The sequence below is a fragment of the Anomaloglossus baeobatrachus genome, chromosome 4 (assembly GCF_048569485.1).
Source record: "Anomaloglossus baeobatrachus isolate aAnoBae1 chromosome 4, aAnoBae1.hap1, whole genome shotgun sequence".
NCBI lineage: Eukaryota > Metazoa > Chordata > Amphibia > Anura > Aromobatidae > Anomaloglossus > Anomaloglossus baeobatrachus.
In genome coordinates this window covers 515,457,232-515,477,240 of record NC_134356.1, presented here as the reverse complement: position 1 = coordinate 515,477,240, position 20,009 = coordinate 515,457,232, and positions in this window count along the sequence as shown.

Genomic DNA, 20,009 nt, shown 5'->3' with positions numbered 1-20,009 from the left:
CAAGCATCGGTCACATCTTCAGCGTCTCGGGCCTCCACTAGACAATCCATGGCCCCTGCTCCCGTGGCAGCCTCCTCGGATGCTTCCAGGCTTCGTTTGGCCTCACCACCCCGATACGCCGGAGATCCCAAGACCTGCAGGGGATTTATAAACCAATGCTCCCTCCATTTCACGCAGCTGCCGCATTTGTTTGCCTCCGACCAAGCCAAGGTCGCCTTCATAATGTCTCATCTAGAGGGCGAGGCACTGGCGTGGACGAACCCCTTGTGGGAGAAGGAGGACCCTATGACCAAGAACCTCCAGGAGTTCCTGCAGGCATTTCGTGGCACCTTTGACGAGCCCGGACGCGCCTCCGCGTCTGCCTCATCTCTTCTCCGGTTACGTCAGGGAACTCAGACGGTGGGTCAATACGCCATCCGTTTTCGCACCTTGGCTTCGGAACTCGGGTGGAACAACGAGGCCCTAACCGCCGCCTTCTGGGAAGGACTCTCGGGTCGAATCAAAGATGAGCTGGCTGGTCGTGACGTACCGTCCACCCTGGATGCCCTGATTACCCTAGCGACTCGAGTGGACATTCGCTTTCAGGAGCGATCCAAAGAGGTGTCCCGTGAGAGACGCCCGGTACGGCATTCTGTTACGAGGGGGACCCGGGGAAGCGTGCCAAGATGGGGAATGGACAGCTTCCGCCGGTCAAGGTCCACTGTGCGGTGTAAGGGACCGCTGCTATGGTGGGTGAAGAGTGAGCGGGTTGCTGCTAGCGATCGTCTGGAATGTCACAGACGATCTATGTACACCGGTCTGCCCTAACCCGTGTGGGTTGTATGGCAGGGATCACACGGCTCGGTGTACCTGTTGCACGGGGAAGCACAGAGGTGCCCACGCACGTGTGCCAGTGGAAGTCACGAGAATATGGCACGAGGGTAGCACAGAGGTGCCCACGCACGTGTGCTTTCAATAACCAGGTGAGTCCAGTGGAGACTCGAGGAGCTCACCTGGGACAGGAACACGGCCTGTAGAAGGAGCTACTGCCGGAGCAGCAAGGCAGGGACACGGCCTGCAAACCAGGTGCTGCCTAAGCAGCAAGGGCCAAGCCCACAGAAGAAGATAATGCCTGAGCAGTGGCGTGGCAGCACGCTGCCAGACATCCAAACATAGAAGGACGGTCGCGCGCCGCCATGATGGCAGGAGGAGCTTTTAAGGAGGTGTAGCTCCAGCCAAGGGCGGGCGCGAGGCGGAGATGACGGACTTGACCCAATCAGGATCCACGACATCCCAGCCTGGCCAGTCAGGATTCACCACGTCACCAGCCTTGTCATCAAGCCGTGTGACGTCAGTGGGCGAATCAGGATCCACCAAGCATAGCACATGCTCACCCTCCTGCCTCTGGGAAATAGAGGCGGGATCCTCGGTCTCACAATGTGTAGAGATAACGGGAGTCTCACTGCTTCCCTGAGCAGCAAATCTCTGCACATTGCGCAACCTCACAGACCTTTGAGGCTGCTGAGCAGGAGGAGCTGTGGCAGGCAAGGAATGGGAGACCGCCTCATTTCTTGCAACAGGAGTACCACTAGGTGTCACCCTTGTGCTGCCTCTCTGAGGAGGTTTCTCCTGCACTCTGCGCAGTCTGACAGACCTTCGGCGCTGCGGAGCAGGAGCGCTCGTGGCAGGCAAGGAGACTGTCTCATTCCTTGCCACAGGAGAGCCACGAGGTGTAACATTACCCCCCCGTCTAGGCCCCCCCCCCTGCCCGTGCTCGAAGGCCGCTATCAAACCCGGGGCGTGGATATGATCCTCCAATTCCCAGGATCTATGCTCCGGACCACGGCCGACCCACTCCACGAGGTAGTACCTCCTGCCCCGTATAACTTTTGTCTCCACAAGCTTCGCCACCTCAGAGTCGTCGGGCGGGGAGTCAGTTTGAGGCGTCAGGGACCCCGAGAACTTATTAAGTCGTACGGGTTTCAGGAGGGACACGTGAAAGGTGTTGGCTATAGCCCAGCGTGGAGGGAGCTGGAGTCGGTATGCCACCGGGTTCACCTGCTCTAGCACTTTAAACGGACCCAGGTACCTAGGGGCGAACTTGGCTGCCTGTACCCGTAAGTTAACATTCTTAGAGGACAGCCACACTAGGTCACCAGGGGCGAAGGATGGTGCAGGGCGGCGGCGCTCATCAGCCGTTGTCACCATCCGGTCTTTAGCCCTCTTAAGGGCCTCTTGGGTGTTATCCCAGATCTCCCGGGCCTCGGTCGCCCAATCCTCCACTCTAGGATCGGGTGACGTAATGGGCATCAGAACCGGGATTCTGGGATGTTGTCCGTTATTGAGCAGGAACGGAGTCTGACCAGAGGATTCATGGACCGAATTATTAATGGCAAATTCGGCCCAAGGAAGGAGGTTAGCCCAGTTGTCGTGGTGCGCGGAGATAAAATGGCGGAGGTAAGTTACCAAGGTCTGATTAGTCCTCTCCACTAGTCCATTGGTTTCGGGATGGTATGCGGAGGAGATGTTCAGCTCTATCTGCAGGAGCTTACAGAGCTCTCTCCAGAAGCGAGACGCGAACTGGGGACCCCGGTCGCTCACCACCTTGTCAGGCATGCCATGCAGCCTAAATACATGCCTAATGAATAAGGTGGCGAGAGCACGTGACGTCGGGAGTCGTGGGAGAGGCACCAAGTGGACCATTTTAGAGAAGTGATCCGTGATGACCCATACGACCTTGTGACCTGCTGACTTGGGCAGATCTCCCAGGAAGTCCATTCCCACCACTTCCCAGGGACGATCCGGCACTGGCAGTGGGTGAAGAAGACCTGCCGGGACGGCTTATTCCGTGCACACGACATACAGGCTCCCACATACTCCTGTATGTCCTGGGGTAGTCTCGGCCACCAATAGTGCCTAGTCACAAGGTCTCTGGTCCTTTTGACCCCAAAGTGACCCCCGACCTTGGAGGCATGGGCCCACGATAGCACCTCATTCCGTAGTTCAGGCGGAACGAGGGTCTTGCCAGGTGGCACCTGGTCCAAAGAAGTGGGAGTGACCATCCTCAAGCTGTCCGGGGGTAGTATAAGACGAGGCTCCTCCTCGTCCTCCTCCAACACAACCATACAACGTGACAAGGCATCGGCCCGTACGTTCTTCTCACCGGCCAGGTGGCGGATAATAAAGCGGAACCGGGAGAAGAACAAGGACCAAAGGGCCTGCCTTGGGTTCAGGCGTTGTGCTGTCTGGAGGTATGTGAGATTTTTATGGTCGGAAAATACTTCAAATGGATGTTTCGCACCCTCCAGGAGATGCCGCCATTCCTGGAATGCTAGTTTCATCGCCAGTAACTCCCTATCCCCTATGGAGTAGTTCCTCTCGGCCGGAGAAAAGGTCTTGGAGAAAAAGAAACAAGGATGCTTCCTTCCTCGTTCGTCTTTCTGGTACAGGACTGCACCAGCACCGACCGAAGAGGCGTCTACCTCTAGTAGAAAGGGTTTGGAGATGTCTGGACGATGAAGGATGGGAGCTCTGGAGAAGTAAGTTTTGAGAGTGTGAAATGCCTCTACCGTTTCCCGTGTCCATGCTTTGGGATTAGCGCCCTTGCGGGTAAGGGCAATGATGGGTGCTGCCACCGTCGAGAAGTTGGGAATGAACTGGCGATAATAATTGATAAACCCCATGAATCGCTGGATCGCTTTCAGCGAGCGGGGCTCAGGCCATTTCATCACTGTCTCCAACTTCCCCGGATCCATTGCTAACCCCTGACTGGACACGATATACCCCAGGAACGGCAAGGATTCACGTTCAAAAACGCACTTTTCTAGCTTAGCATATAACGAATGAGTGCGGAGCCTCTTAAGTACTCGGATGACATCCCTCCGATGGGTGGCAAGATCGGGGGAGAAGATAAGGATATCATCCAGGTATGCAACCACGGAAAGATACAAATCCCGGAAAACATCATTCACAAAGTCTTGAAATACGGCGGGGGCATTGCAGAGTCAGAAGGGCATTACGAGATACTCGTAGTGACCGTCCCTGGTGTTGAAGGCGGTCTTCCACTCATCGCCCTCTCGGACTCGCACTAGATTATACGCCCCGCGTAGATCCAGCTTCGTGAAGATCTTTGCCCCGCGGAATCGATCAAATAACTCCGTAATGAGGGGCAAAGGGTATTTGTTTTTGATCGTGATTGCATTTAATCCCCTGTAATCGATACAGGGGCGTAGATCCCCTTCCTTCTTTTGCACGAAGAAGAACCCCGCACCGGCCGGTGAAATAGACTTGCGAATGAACCCTTTTGCCAGGCTGTCCTGAATATATTTGGACATAGCCTCCGTCTCTGGAGCAGAGAGGGGATACACTCTGCCCCTAGAGGGCTCGGAGCCTGGCTTCAGGTCTATTCGGCAATCGTATGGCCGGTGGGGAGGAAGGGTATCTGCGGCCCTCTTGGAGAAGACGTCCCTGTAGACCTCATAAGGTGTCGGTAAACCTGGCTCCCCTGTATTCCCTGAGGACCCAACCGACCTAATGGTAGCGGGTGGTTCGGTAGTCACGAGGTGCTCCCTACAGGATCCTGCCCAGGATGAGATCTCCCCTGTTGCCCAGTTGAGTATAGGAGCATGCTGTCTCAACCAGGGGAGGCCCAGTAGGATCTCATCCGTCCCCCCTGGAAGCACCAGGAAGGACACCTGCTCATGGTGTCCTGGTGGTACTTCCATCCTGAGAGGGATGGTGATCTGGGTGATGGGATCGACTAGTAGGGACCCGTTGACTACCCGAACCCTGAGTGGCTTGGGTAAGAGAACCAGGGGAACTGAGTATCGGGTTGCCAGGGAGGTCGAAATGAAATTGCCATCAGCGCCTGAGTCCAGGCAGGCCAGAGCAGAGAAGAGAGTAGTGCCAAACTGCAACTGGGCGCTGATAGTCAACCTAGAGGGAGAAGCAGCGTCTAGTAACCCCCCTCTGATGGAAACTAGACGCTGTCTTTTCCCGACGGTTTGGGACATCGGGTAGCTATGTGTCCCCTCTGCCCACAGGAAAAGCAGATGACACCAGATCGAGAACCTGGGGTAGAGGAGACCGCTTTGGACACCTCCATTGACTCCACGGAGTCGCCTACAGAGCTGGCTGGGAGACCTGTCTGGTGGAATACGGGAGCCAGACGCTTTTTAGGCCGTGAGGACGTGGGTGCTGAAGAGACCTCGAGCCTCCGCTCCGCCTGGCGGATGTCTATGCGAGAGGCAACCACAATCAAGGACTCTAAAGTAGCAGGCACCTCACGCGTGGCCAGTGCGTCTTTGACGAACCCTGCCAGGCCCTCCCAGAACACAGGGACAAGGACCTTATCGGGCCAGTCCAGCTCTGCGGCAAGTGTCCTAAAGTGTACGGCAAAGTCCCCGACTGAAGCGGACCCTTGCCGAAGTCGTAGGAGGCGCAGCGCGGAGTCGTGGGTGACTTGAGGCCCGAGGAACACCATTCTCATGGCCCCAAGATAAGATGCTAAGTTATTCACCACCCGATCTCCGCGCTCCCACAACGGCGTGGACCACTTCAGCGCTCTCCCTGTGAGCAGGGACTGGACGAAGGCTACCTTTGCCTTCTCGGTAGCGTAAAGAGTCGCGGACAGCTCTAAGTAGGTGGTAACTTGGTTTATAAAACCACGGCACTCGGAGCTGTCCCCGCTAAAGCGCTCTGGAAGCGCAAGGCGAGGAGACCTTCCGCCCAATAGCACAGCCTGGGTAGCCGCCTGGGTGGCGACTGTCGTCAGAGCAGTCTTGTCGGAGGAAGACTGCTCCACTGCTGCCAAACGTGATTCCAACTGCTGCACATAACGCAGCAACTGCTGCTGCTCTTCAGCCATAGCCAGACCTTTGGCGCGACCGTAATGTTACGAGGGGGACCCGGGGAAGCGTGCCAAGATGGGGAATGGACAGCTTCCGCCGGTCAAGGTCCACTGTGCGGTGTAAGGGACCGCTGCTATGGTGGGTGAAGAGTGAGCGGGTTGCTGCTAGCGATCGTCTGGAATGTCACAGACGATCTATGTACACCGGTCTGCCCTAACCCGTGTGGGTTGTATGGCAGGGATCACACGGCTCGGTGTACCTGTTGCACGGGGAAGCACAGAGGTGCCCACGCACGTGTGCCAGTGGAAGTCACGAGAATATGGCACGAGGGTAGCACAGAGGTGCCCACGCACGTGTGCTTTCAATAACCAGGTGAGTCCAGTGGAGACTCGAGGAGCTCACCTGGGACAGGAACACGGCCTGTAGAAGGAGCTACTGCCGGAGCAGCAAGGCAGGGACACAGCCTGCAAACCAGGTGCTGCCTAAGCAGCAAGGGCCAAGCCCACAGAAGAAGATAATGCCTGAGCAGTGGCGTGGCAGCACGCTGCCAGACATCCAAACATAGAAGGACGGTCGCGCGCCGCCATGATGGCAGGAGGAGCTTTTAAGGAGGTGTAGCTCCAGCCAAGTCACAAAAAGGTAAGGCCTCGCGTCACCTAAGGCAGGTGCTCTGGAAAAATAAATAAATGTAGTGCTCAGAAAACGAGAGTTCCGGCACACTGCACTGTTTCCCAAAAAATGTGAAAATTAGACTGTTTCAAGTGTTCATAATCTGTTTTTCTTTATTGAAAATTGTTTATTATGCTGTACAAAGTAGAAAGTCCGCCGACGTTTCGGCCCCAGGCCTTCCTCAGGTCGGACAATCAAACTGAAGTATATTTATATGTGAATAAAACAGAAAAGCAGATATCAGCAAATATACATGGTGTATAAAATAAAGACAATCCAATTGAAAATGACAAAGTACAAATGTGAGGAGATACAACATAGGCAGTGAAGTCACAACAACAGGATGTATTACCAAGAATGGTCACAATTATAGCAATCAAATAAAACGATAAGTACCAGGGGGAGGCCCATAGTGACGGTGTCGCAAGCTATAGGGAGGATAAGTGGCTCACCCATGTAAAGCAGAAATCCTTTTTTTGTTTAACTGATTGTAATCAGTGCTACTGCAGCAGCATGGGATATAGTCCTGTGGCAACAGTAAAGAGAAAATGAATCAAAAGGACAGTTGAGTATATAAGCTTGAAGTCGCCGCGTGGCCTGAGAGGATGGGATATGATATATATACGTGAGCATACCTGAATGAAAGTAGGATTTTCAAAGAACCCTGTAGGAGGGCCCTATGGCCGTTGTGGAAAGATTGTATCCTATGCAGAGAGACAATATATGTATATATATAAAAAACTATATATATGAGATTAAGAGTGGATACTCAAACAAGCGTGTGAATATGAGGTAAATATAATCAATACCTGTAAGGATGTTGTAGGGTTAGAATCTGTAATTGGTTCAGACTGAGGATCCGTTGTTTTTATAGTATATAATGTTAATGCCACTAGTGATGGAAGCGTCTGTGGATAGCAATAAGTGAATATAGTCCGTCATTCAGAGTCACATAATATGGCGGATTATAATTGTAGCGGTTATATTACCAGTGGTGCTGTTGCTAGTTCACAGAATTTTTAGCAGGAGTGGAATGTTAGAGACTGGCGGCCGTTATAAAACCGCGAACATAATTGTTATCACGTGTTTTAGTCGACTCAATGGGTCAATAATCTAAAGAGAAAAAGAGATATCTATGCAGGACTATGACAAGGGTGTCAGAAACAGTATATGAACCTGTATAGTAAGCATAGGCTACCTTGATGGATATATATAAGGCTCAAAATCTCTTTGTTACTACGGATCCCGGTCCACGCACTTCAGGATAGGTATTCAATAAATCTGCCACATCAAATGCACTGTTTGGCCAGGAGCAATAAGATGTCTGTGGGTAGCAATGAATGAACATGGTATGTTATATGAAAAAACCATAATAAGCCACATAATGCGGATAGAGTATTACCAATGGAATGGCTTTCACTATGCAGGGATACTAAGAAGAACAATTGCTTCTGCTGTCCGTGGTAACATATCTGCAGAAACAGAAAGTATGATGGCTAAAAATGAACCTGTATAGGTGGTGGGATAAAAGGAAGTAGATATACTATTACCATTAGACATGGGAGGCTGTACTTAGGTATATGCCAGTTGAATGGGAGAAACTCCGGTGGAGCCGGCTGATGACAGAAGAACATAGCAGGAAGTTAATGTTAGAGGAGCGTTGTAAAATAGGCATAGGCAATCTGTGGTTTAGAAAGGGGATACATTGCTATTGAGTGGGTCACTTACCCTCCGTGTGCAGTGGTGGCTGTGTGTGCAGCGCGTCCTGTGCAGACTGGTGGTGTGCGCGCCGGTTTTAAATGGAGACCGGGACCAGGAGTGTCATATCCGGTCTGTGGAACGCGGAAGTGATGCTGGCCTGCGTGGAGCGCAAGCCGCGCATGCGCACTATTTGCGAGCATCCCTGGGCTGTGGATCACATGTAGTACATCATATCCGGTGGTTGGAACGCGGAAGTGGAGGGAATCCATGTGAGACGCAGAACGAACTTGGTGATAATCATTCTGGTGATATAATAGCCTATAGGGGCCATATACTATATAGTGAATCCAGTGGTGGAGGAATCGCTGGTAAGCTATAGGTGCATTATATCGCTGGTGGGTGAGCATGCCTGGGATGGCTAATTCTGCAAAAGGAGAAACGAGAATCAGAGAGATGCATGCATGAAGGGAACGTAATACATGAATTACATATACCTGAATAAACATTATAGAGGATATTCACATGAAACCCGTGAGAACAGAACTTCCAATCAAGATATGCACAATAGTACTCCAGTTACATCATGAATACATCTAAATAAGTAGGCATAGGTAACCAAATATTATGCAGTAGCCATGGGATACCATAGGTACTGCGTGTAACGTCAGACGGTCCGAAAATTATAATAAAATAAAATAAAATAAATGAATCCGTCAAGAACCTGTCTCATATTTCCGGTTGAGCCCATGGGGTTCCATGGTGCCCAATGTGTGTATCCATCTAGCTTCGACGTCGCGGAGGCGTTTAACCCTATCACCTCCTCGCCGATTAACATTAACCTGGTCTATGACCTGGAATCTCAATTGGGACACATTATGACCTGCCGTCAGGTAATGCTGTGGAATGGGCAATAATGTGCGTCCGCATCGAATGTCGGATTTATGCCTACTGATGCGGTCTCGGACATGCTGGGTGGTCTCCCCAACATATCCGAGACCGCATGGACACTTGATGTAATAGACTACATACGTACTGTCACAAGTAAAGAAACCTTTGATCTGAAAGATTTTCCCAGTCCTGGAGTGTGTGAATGTGTTACCTTTGTTAACATTGGAACATTGGGCACAGCTCAAGCATGGAAATGTTCCAAATTGAGGGGTATTTATGAACCGCTGTCTGGAGGTAGTGGTGGAAGGACCTATGTCGGCCCGAATAAGTTTGTTTCTTAAGTTAGGTGATTTTTTGTAGCAAACCAATGGAGGATTGTGGAATTCCTTAATTTGGGGGTATGAGAGTCCCAACAATGGCCAATGTCGTAGAATGATATTTTTAAGTAAGGGCGAGAAGGGATGATAGGTGTTAATAAAATGTACCCTTTCATGTGGGTCCAGATGCCCCCCAGATTTGGTTGTACTTCTTGTGGCTATATCATGTGGGTAACCTCTTTGAACAAATTTGTTGCTCATCTCATGGTGTCTTTGAATCTTGGTTTCGCTGTCGCTAACAAGTCTGTCAACCCGAACGTGTTGAGAGATGGGCAGGGACTGTTTGGTATGTTTAGGGTGGTTGCTAGAAAAATGTAGCAGGCTATTCTTATCAGTTGGTTTTGTGTACATATCAGTGGTCAATATACCTTCATTACTCTTGATGACTAAGCAGTCCAAAAAATTGATCTTATCGGAATCATGGTGTAAGGAAAAGGAAAGACCAGGTAGGAAACCATTGATATTGTTGTGAAAATTAAGAAGGGAATCAAGGTCGCCGTTCCAAACCATGAACACGTCATCAATATACCGTCGCCACAAAAGGGCATACTGATTAATCAAAGCGTGACAGTGTATGAATTTGTCTTCAAAGTATGTCATGAAAATGTTAGCGTAGGGGGGCGCGACGTTAGAGCCCATCGCGGTCCCCCTACGCTGAACATAAAACTGATCCTGGAAAAGGAAGTAGTTTTGTTCCAGGATAATCTTAAGCATATCCGTACAAAAGGCTCTATGGTCAATAGATAGCGTAGTGTATTCTTCCAGAAACCAATTTACTGCATGAAGTCCTTCTCTATGATTTATGCTTGTATACAAGCTGTTAACATCTAATGTAACCAAAAGAGACGATGGTGGGACGTGATGTAAATTGGTTAATATCTCCAGAAAATGTGAGGTGTCTTTGATGTAAGATGGAGTCAAAGGAATGAATGGAGAAAGGATCTTTTCTATGGTCTTAGCAACTGGTGAGAGGACGGAATCGGTTGAGGCTACAATTGGTCTTCCTGGAGGGCGAGTGAGGTGTTTATGAATTTTCGGTAGGGTGTAAAAAACGGGAGTCACAGGATGTGGGTTATGTAAGAAGTCCCTAAGTTTTTGATCAATGATACCTAGATCATGGTATCGTTTAGATGTTGATTTCACTAAAGATGAAACATAGGAGGTGGGATCAGTGGGAATGGGCTCATAAGTCGTGGTATCAGAGAGCTGACTAAGGATCTCAGAGATGTAGTAAGAGCGATCAAGGACGACTGTGGCTCCGCCCTTATCGGCCGGTTTGATGATAATTTGTGAATTATTCTTAAGGGAATTAATGGCCCTGGATTCTTCGACAGTGAGATTATTCTTCAGGTGGAATTTTCCTGTGTTAATCTCTCTGTTGAGTGTCTGAACGTCATTGGAGACAAGGGAAACAAAAGTTTCTACAGGGTGGTAAGATCTGGGAGGCATGTAGGAACTAGTGGATTGTAGGTTAAGCCCCTTCAAAGAAAAAGTAAGGTCATTAGTGCAAGACAATGTGCTAGGAACATCAGTGTCAACCTTATTATCAAAATGAGCTTTCAAACGTACAGTTCTGAATAACCGGTTGAGCTCTTGCTCAACCTTAAAGGTGTCGTATCGAGGGGTGGGACTAAAAAATGGGATCGTTGTCGTGGAGGTCGAAAATCGCTGTCCGAACTGCCTGATGACGTGTATCCGGTATATCTGGAGGGGCGTCTCACACTGTATGAGTCTCCTGATCGCCATCTGTAGACTGTACCTTTCATATAGTCTTCTTGATCCCTTAGAAATTCTAAGGGATCAAGAAGACTATATGAAAGGTACAGTCTACAGATGGCGATCAGGAGACTCATACAGTGTGAGACGCCCCTCCAGATATACCGTATACACGTCATCAGGCAGTTCGGACAGCGATTTTCGACCTCCACGACAACGATCCCATTTTTTAGGACCACGACGTCAATCAGGAAGAAGACGAGGAGGGGGCGCAGACACCAGTCATTATCAACGGGAGGATCGGGTGTGGACCAGGTCGCAGGTAAATCCGACTTGGTTTACAACATATCATCATACACCTTGTCCCCTGCCGAGCACCTAGTCCTACAAAAGGGTCTTACATTTAGTCCCACCCCTCGATACGACACCTTTAAGGTTGAGCAAGAGCTCAACCGGTTATTCAGAACTGTACGTTTGAAAGCTCATTTTGATAATAAGGTTGACACTGATGTTCCTAGCACATTGTCTTGCACTAATGACCTTACTTTTTCTTTGAAGGGGCTTAACCTACAATCCACTAGTTCCTACATGCCTCCCAGATCTTACCACCCTGTAGAAACTTTTGTTTCCCTTGTCTCCAATGACGTTCAGACACTCAACAGAGAGATTAACACAGGAAAATTCCACCTGAAGAATAATCTCACTGTCGAAGAATCCAGGGCCATTAATTCCCTTAAGAATAATTCACAAATTATCATCAAACCGGCCGATAAGGGCGGAGCCACAGTCGTCCTTGATCGCTCTTACTACATCTCTGAGATCCTTAGTCAGCTCTCTGATACCACGACTTATGAGCCCATTCCCACTGATCCCACCTCCTATGTTTCATCTTTAGTGAAATCAACATCTAAACGATACCATGATCTAGGTATCATTGATCAAAAACTTAGGGACTTCTTACATAACCCACATCCTGTGACTCCCGTTTTTTACACCCTACCGAAAATTCATAAACACCTCACTCGCCCTCCAGGAAGACCAATTGTAGCCTCAACCGATTCCGTCCTCTCACCAGTTGCTAAGACCATAGAAAAGATCCTTTCTCCATTCATTCCTTTGACTCCATCTTACATCAAAGACACCTCACATTTTCTGGAGATATTAACCAATTTACATCACGTCCCACCATCGTCTCTTTTGGTTACATTAGATGTTAACAGCTTGTATACAAGCATAAATCATAGAGAAGGACTTCATGCAGTAAATTGGTTTCTGGAAGAATACACTACGCTATCTATTGACCATAGAGCCTTTTGTACGGATATGCTTAAGATTATCCTGGAACAAAACTACTTCCTTTTCCAGGATCAGTTTTATGTTCAGCGTAGGGGGACCGCGATGGGCTCTAACGTCGCGCCCCCCTACGCTAACATTTTCATGACATACTTTGAAGACAAATTCATACACTGTCACGCTTTGATTAATCAGTATGCCCTTTTGTGGCGACGGTATATTGATGACGTGTTCATGGTTTGGAACGGCGACCTTGATTCCCTTCTTAATTTTCACAACAATATCAATGGTTTCCTACCTGGTCTTTCCTTTTCCTTACACCATGATTCCGATAAGATCAATTTTTTGGTCTGCTTAGTCATCAAGAGTAATGAAGGTATATTGACCACTGATATGTACACAAAACCAACTGATAAGAATAGCCTGCTACATTTTTCTAGCAACCACCCTAAACATACCAAACAGTCCCTGCCCATCTCTCAACACGTTCGGGTTGACAGACTTGTTAGCGACAGCGAAACCAAGATTCAAAGACACCATGAGATGAGCAACAAATTTGTTCAAAGAGGTTACCCACATGATATAGCCACAAGAAGTACAACCAAATCTGGGGGGCATCTGGACCCACATGAAAGGGTACATTTTATTAACACCTATCATCCCTTCTCGCCCTTACTTAAAAATATCATCCTACGACATTGGCCATTGTTGGGACTCTCATACCCCCAAATTAAGGAATTCCACAATCCTCCATTGGTTTGCTACAAAAAATCACCTAACTTAAGAAACAAACTTATTCGGGCCGACATAGGTCCTTCCACCACTACCTCCAGACAGCGGTTCATAAATACCCCTCAATTTGGAACATTTCCATGCTTGAGCTGTGCCCAATGTTCCAATGTTAACAAAGGTAACACATTCACACACTCCAGGACTGGGAAAATCTTTCAGATCAAAGGTTTCTTTACTTGTGACAGTACGTATGTAGTCTATTACATCAAGTGTCCATGCGGTCTCGGATATGTTGGGGAGACCACCCAGCATGTCCGAGACCGCATCAGTAGGCATAAATCCGACATTCGATGCGGACGCACATTATTGCCCATTCCACAGCATTACCTGACGGCAGGTCATAATGTGTCCCAATTGAGATTCCAGGTCATAGACCAGGTTAATGTTAATCGGCGAGGAGGTGATAGGGTTAAACGCCTCCGCGACGTCGAAGCTAGATGGATACACACATTGGGCACCATGGAACCCCATGGGCTCAACCGGAAATATGAGACAGGTTCTTGACGGATTCATTTATTTTATTTTATTTTATTATAATTTTCGGACCGTCTGACGTTACACGCAGTACCTATGGTATCCCATGGCTACTGCATAATATTTGGTTACCTATGCCTACTTATTTAGATGTATTCATGATGTAACTGGAGTACTATTGTGCATATCTTGATTGGAAGTTCTGTTCTCACGGGTTTCATGTGAATATCCTCTATAATGTTTATTCAGGTATATGTAATTCATGTATTACGTTCCCTTCATGCATGCATCTCTCTGATTCTCGTTTCTCCTTTTGCAGAATTAGCCATCCCAGGCATGCTCACCCACCAGCGATATAATGCACCTATAGCTTACCAGCGATTCCTCCACCACTGGATTCACTATATAGTATATGGCCCCTATAGGCTATTATATCACCAGAATGATTATCACCAAGTTCGTTCTGCGTCTCACATGGATTCCCTCCACTTCCGCGTTCCAACCACCGGATATGATGTACTACATGTGATCCACAGCCCAGGGATGCTCGCAAATAGTGCGCATGCGCGGCTTGCGCTCCACGCAGGCCAGCATCACTTCCGCGTTCCACAGACCGGATATGACACTCCTGGTCCCGGTCTCCATTTAAAACCGGCGCGCACACCACCAGTCTGCACAGGACGCGCTGCACACACAGCCACCACTGCACACGGAGGGTAAGTGACCCACTCAATAGCAATGTATCCCCTTTCTAAACCACAGATTGCCTATGCCTATTTTACAACGCTCCTCTAACATTAACTTCCTGCTATGTTCTTCTGTCATCAGCCGGCTCCACCGGAGTTTCTCCCATTCAACTGGCATATACCTAAGTACAGCCTCCCATGTCTAATGGTAATAGTATATCTACTTCCTTTTATCCCACCACCTATACAGGTTCATTTTTAGCCATCATACTTTCTGTTTCTGCAGATATGTTACCACGGACAGCAGAAGCAATTGTTCTTCTTAGTATCCCTGCATAGTGAAAGCCATTCCATTGGTAATACTCTATCCGCATTATGTGGCTTATTATGGTTTTTTCATATAACATACCATGTTCATTCATTGCTACCCACAGACATCTTATTGCTCCTGGCCAAACAGTGCATTTGATGTGGCAGATTTATTGAATACCTATCCTGAAGTGCGTGGACCGGGATCCGTAGTAACAAAGAGATTTTGAGCCTTATATATATCCATCAAGGTAGCCTATGCTTACTATACAGGTTCATATACTGTTTCTGACACCCTTGTCATAGTCCTGCATAGATATCTCTTTTTCTCTTTAGATTATTGACCCATTGAGTCGACTAAAACACGTGATAACAATTATGTTCGCGGTTTTATAACGGCCGCCAGTCTCTAACATTCCACTCCTGCTAAAAATTCTGTGAACTAGCAACAGCACCACTGGTAATATAACCGCTACAATTATAATCCGCCATATTATGTGACTCTGAATGACGGACTATATTCACTTATTGCTATCCACAGACGCTTCCATCACTAGTGGCATTAACATTATATACTATAAAAACAACGGATCCTCAGTCTGAACCAATTACAGATTCTAACCCTACAACATCCTTACAGGTATTGATTATATTTACCTCATATTCACACGCTTGTTTGAGTATCCACTCTTAATCTCATATATATAGTTTTTTATATATATACATATATTGTCTCTCTGCATAGGATACAATCTTTCCACAACGGCCATAGGGCCCTCCTACAGGGTTCTTTGAAAATCCTACTTTCATTCAGGTATGCTCACGTATATATATCATATCCCATCCTCTCAGGCCACGCGGCGACTTCAAGCTTATATACTCAACTGTCCTTTTGATTCATTTTCTCTTTACTGTTGCCACAGGACTATATCCCATGCTGCTGCAGTAGCACTGATTACAATCAGTTAAACAAAAAAAGGATTTCTGCTTTACATGGGTGAGCCACTTATCCTCCCTATAGCTTGCGACACCGTCACTATGGGCCTCCCCCTGGTACTTATCGTTTTATTTGATTGCTATAATTGTGACCATTCTTGGTAATACATCCTGTTGTTGTGACTTCACTGCCTATGTTGTATCTCCTCACATTTGTACTTTGTCATTTTCAATTGGATTGTCTTTATTTTATACACCATGTATATTTGCTGATATCTGCTTTTCTGTTTTATTCACATATAAATATACTTCAGTTTGATTGTCCGACCTGAGGAAGGCCTGGGGCCGAAACGTCGGCGGACTTTCTACTTTGTACAGCATAATAAACAATTTTCAATAAAGAAAAACAGATTATGAACACTTGAAACAGTCTAATTTTCACATTTTTTGGGAAACAGTGCAGTGTGCCGGAACTCTCGTTTTCTGAGCACTACATTTATTTATTTTTCCAGAGCACCTGCCTTAGGTGACGCGAGGCCTTACCTTTTTGTGACTTATTTAATTTTGACCTTAGCTCCCGGGTTTCCCGATTACGACAACTCCGTTTTCCGTATGTCACAATCAAACTTTACGGTTTTTTCTTACAACGATGAGGAGACTAACAGCATAGTCTCTAAAGTCACAACATCGAGCACCTTCCTTAATGTACCTACGGATGAAATACGCCGCAGGGATTATGAAAAAGAACTACAAAGACATGCCGCTCTTGATCTTCATCTTGGCACACTAGCAGAATACCATCGCACAAAACGGATACCACGAGGCCTGCGTGTTTCATTAAGACCCACTCTATTTTCAGACAACAAGGAATATTGTGACAGATTTGAGGCCATAATCAACAAGTGCTCCATGGATATTATAACCCTGACTATTGATCATCTTCATAAGGAAATTGAACAGATATCCAACAATATCAAAACCACTGAAATACAATTAAAACAAGTCCTTCCTACTACGGAATTTGATCAACTAAGAAACAGAACTCAGGAATTCATCAACGACTTTAGGAAAACACTAGAAAACAAGAAACGCCAAAAATTTCTAAGGGATCAAGAAGACTATATGAAAGGTACAGTCTACAGATGGCGATCAGGAGACTCATACAGTGTGAGACGCCCCTCCAGATATACCGGATACACGTCATCAGGCAGTTCGGACAGCGATTTTCGACCTCCACGACAACGATCCCATTTTTTAGGACCACGACGTCAATCAGGAAGAAGACGAGGAGGGGGCGCAGACACCAGTCATTATCAACGGGAGGATCGGGTGTGGACCAGGTCGCAGGTAAATCCGACTTGGTTTACAACATATCATCATACACCTTGTCCCCTGCCGAGCACCTAGTCCTACAAAAGGGTCTTACATTTAGTCCCACCCCTCGATACGACACCTTTAAGGTTGAGCAAGAGCTCAACCGGTTATTCAGAACTGTACGTTTGAAAGCTCATTTTGATAATAAGGTTGACACTGATGTTCCTAGCACATTGTCTTGCACTAATGACCTTACTTTTTCTTTGAAGGGGCTTAACCTACAATCCACTAGTTCCTACATGCCTCCCAGATCTTACCACCCTGTAGAAACTTTTGTTTCCCTTGTCTCCAATGACGTTCAGACACTCAACAGAGAGATTAACACAGGAAAATTCCACCTGAAGAATAATCTCACTGTCGAAGAATCCAGGGCCATTAATTCCCTTAAGAATAATTCACAAATTATCATCAAACCGGCCGATAAGGGCGGAGCCACAGTCGTCCTTGATCGCTCTTACTACATCTCTGAGATCCTTAGTCAGCTCTCTGATACCACGACTTATGAGCCCATTCCCACTGATCCCACCTCCTATGTTTCATCTTTAGTGAAATCAACATCTAAACGATACCATGATCTAGGTATCATTGATCAAAAACTTAGGGACTTCTTACATAACCCACATCCTGTGACTCCCGTTTTTTACACCCTACCGAAAATTCATAAACACCTCACTCGCCCTCCAGGAAGACCAATTGTAGCCTCAACCGATTCCGTCCTCTCACCAGTTGCTAAGACCATAGAAAAGATCCTTTCTCCATTCATTCCTTTGACTCCATCTTACATCAAAGACACCTCACATTTTCTGGAGATATTAACCAATTTACATCACGTCCCACCATCGTCTCTTTTGGTTACATTAGATGTTAACAGCTTGTATACAAGCATAAATCATAGAGAAGGACTTCATGCAGTAAATTGGTTTCTGGAAGAATACACTACGCTATCTATTGACCATAGAGCCTTTTGTACGGATATGCTTAAGATTATCCTGGAACAAAACTACTTCCTTTTCCAGGATCAGTTTTATGTTCAGCGTAGGGGGACCGCGATGGGCTCTAACGTCGCGCCCCCCTACGCTAACATTTTCATGACATACTTTGAAGACAAATTCATACACTGTCACGCTTTGATTAATCAGTATGCCCTTTTGTGGCGACGGTATATTGATGACGTGTTCATGGTTTGGAACGGCGACCTTGATTCCCTTCTTAATTTTCACAACAATATCAATGGTTTCCTACCTGGTCTTTCCTTTTCCTTACACCATGATTCCGATAAGATCAATTTTTTGGACTGCTTAGTCATCAAGAGTAATGAAGGTATATTGACCACTGATATGTACACAAAACCAACTGATAAGAATAGCCTGCTACATTTTTCTAGCAACCACCCTAAACATACCAAACAGTCCCTGCCCATCTCTCAACACGTTCGGGTTGACAGACTTGTTAGCGACAGCGAAACCAAGATTCAAAGACACCATGAGATGAGCAACAAATTTGTTCAAAGAGGTTACCCACATGATATAGCCACAAGAAGTACAACCAAATCTGGGGGGCATCTGGACCCTCATGAAAGGGTACATTTTATTAACACCTATCATCCCTTCTCGCCCTTACTTAAAAATATCATCCTACGACATTGGCCATTGTTGGGACTCTCATACCCCCAAATTAAGGAATTCCACAATCCTCCATTGGTTTGCTACAAAAAATCACCTAACTTAAGAAACAAACTTATTCGGGCCGACATAGGTCCTTCCACCACTACCTCCAGACAGCGGTTCATAAATACCCCTCAATTTGGAACATTTCCATGCTTGAGCTGTGCCCAATGTTCCAATGTTAACAAAGGTAACACATTCACACACTCCAGGACTGGGAAAATCTTTCAGATCAAAGGTTTCTTTACTTGTGACAGTACGTATGTAGTCTATTACATCAAGTGTCCATGCGGTCTCGGATATGTTGGGGAGACCACCCAGCATGTCCGAGACCGCATCAGTAGGCATAAATCCGACATTCGATGCGGACGCACATTATTGCCCATTCCACAGCATTACCTGACGGCAGGTCATAATGTGTCCCAATTGAGATTCCAGGTCATAGACCAGGTTAATGTTAATCGGCGAGGAGGTGATAGGGTTAAACGCCTCCGCGACGTCGAAGCTAGATGGATACACACATTGGGCACCATGGAACCCCATGGGCTCAACCGGAAATATGAGACAGGTTCTTGACGGATTCATTTATTTTATTTTATTTTATTATAATTTTCGGACCGTCTGACGTTACACGCAGTACCTATGGTATCCCATGGCTACTGCATAATATTTGGTTACCTATGCCTACTTATTTAGATGTATTCATGATGTAACTGGAGTACTATTGTGCATATCTTGATTGGAAGTTCTGTTCTCACGGGTTTCATGTGAATATCCTCTATAATGTTTATTCAGGTATATGTAATTCATGTATTACGTTCCCTTCATGCATGCATCTCTCTGATTCTCGTTTCTCCTTTTGCAGAATTAGCCATCCCAGGCATGCTCACCCACCAGCGATATAATGCACCTATAGCTTACCAGCGATTCCTCCACCACTGGATTCACTATATAGTATATGGCCCCTATAGGCTATTATATCACCAGAATGATTATCACCAAGTTCGTTCTGCGTCTCACATGGATTCCCTCCACTTCCGCGTTCCAACCACCGGATATGATGTACTACATGTGATCCACAGCGCAGGGATGCTCGCAAATAGTGCGCATGCGCGGCTTGCGCTCCACGCAGGCCAGCATCACTTCCGCGTTCCACAGACCGGATATGACACTCCTGGTCCCGGTCTCCATTTAAAACCGGCGCGCACACCACCAGTCTGCACAGGACGCGCTGCACACACAGCCACCACTGCACACGGAGGGTAAGTGACCCACTCAATAGCAATGTATCCCCTTTCTAAA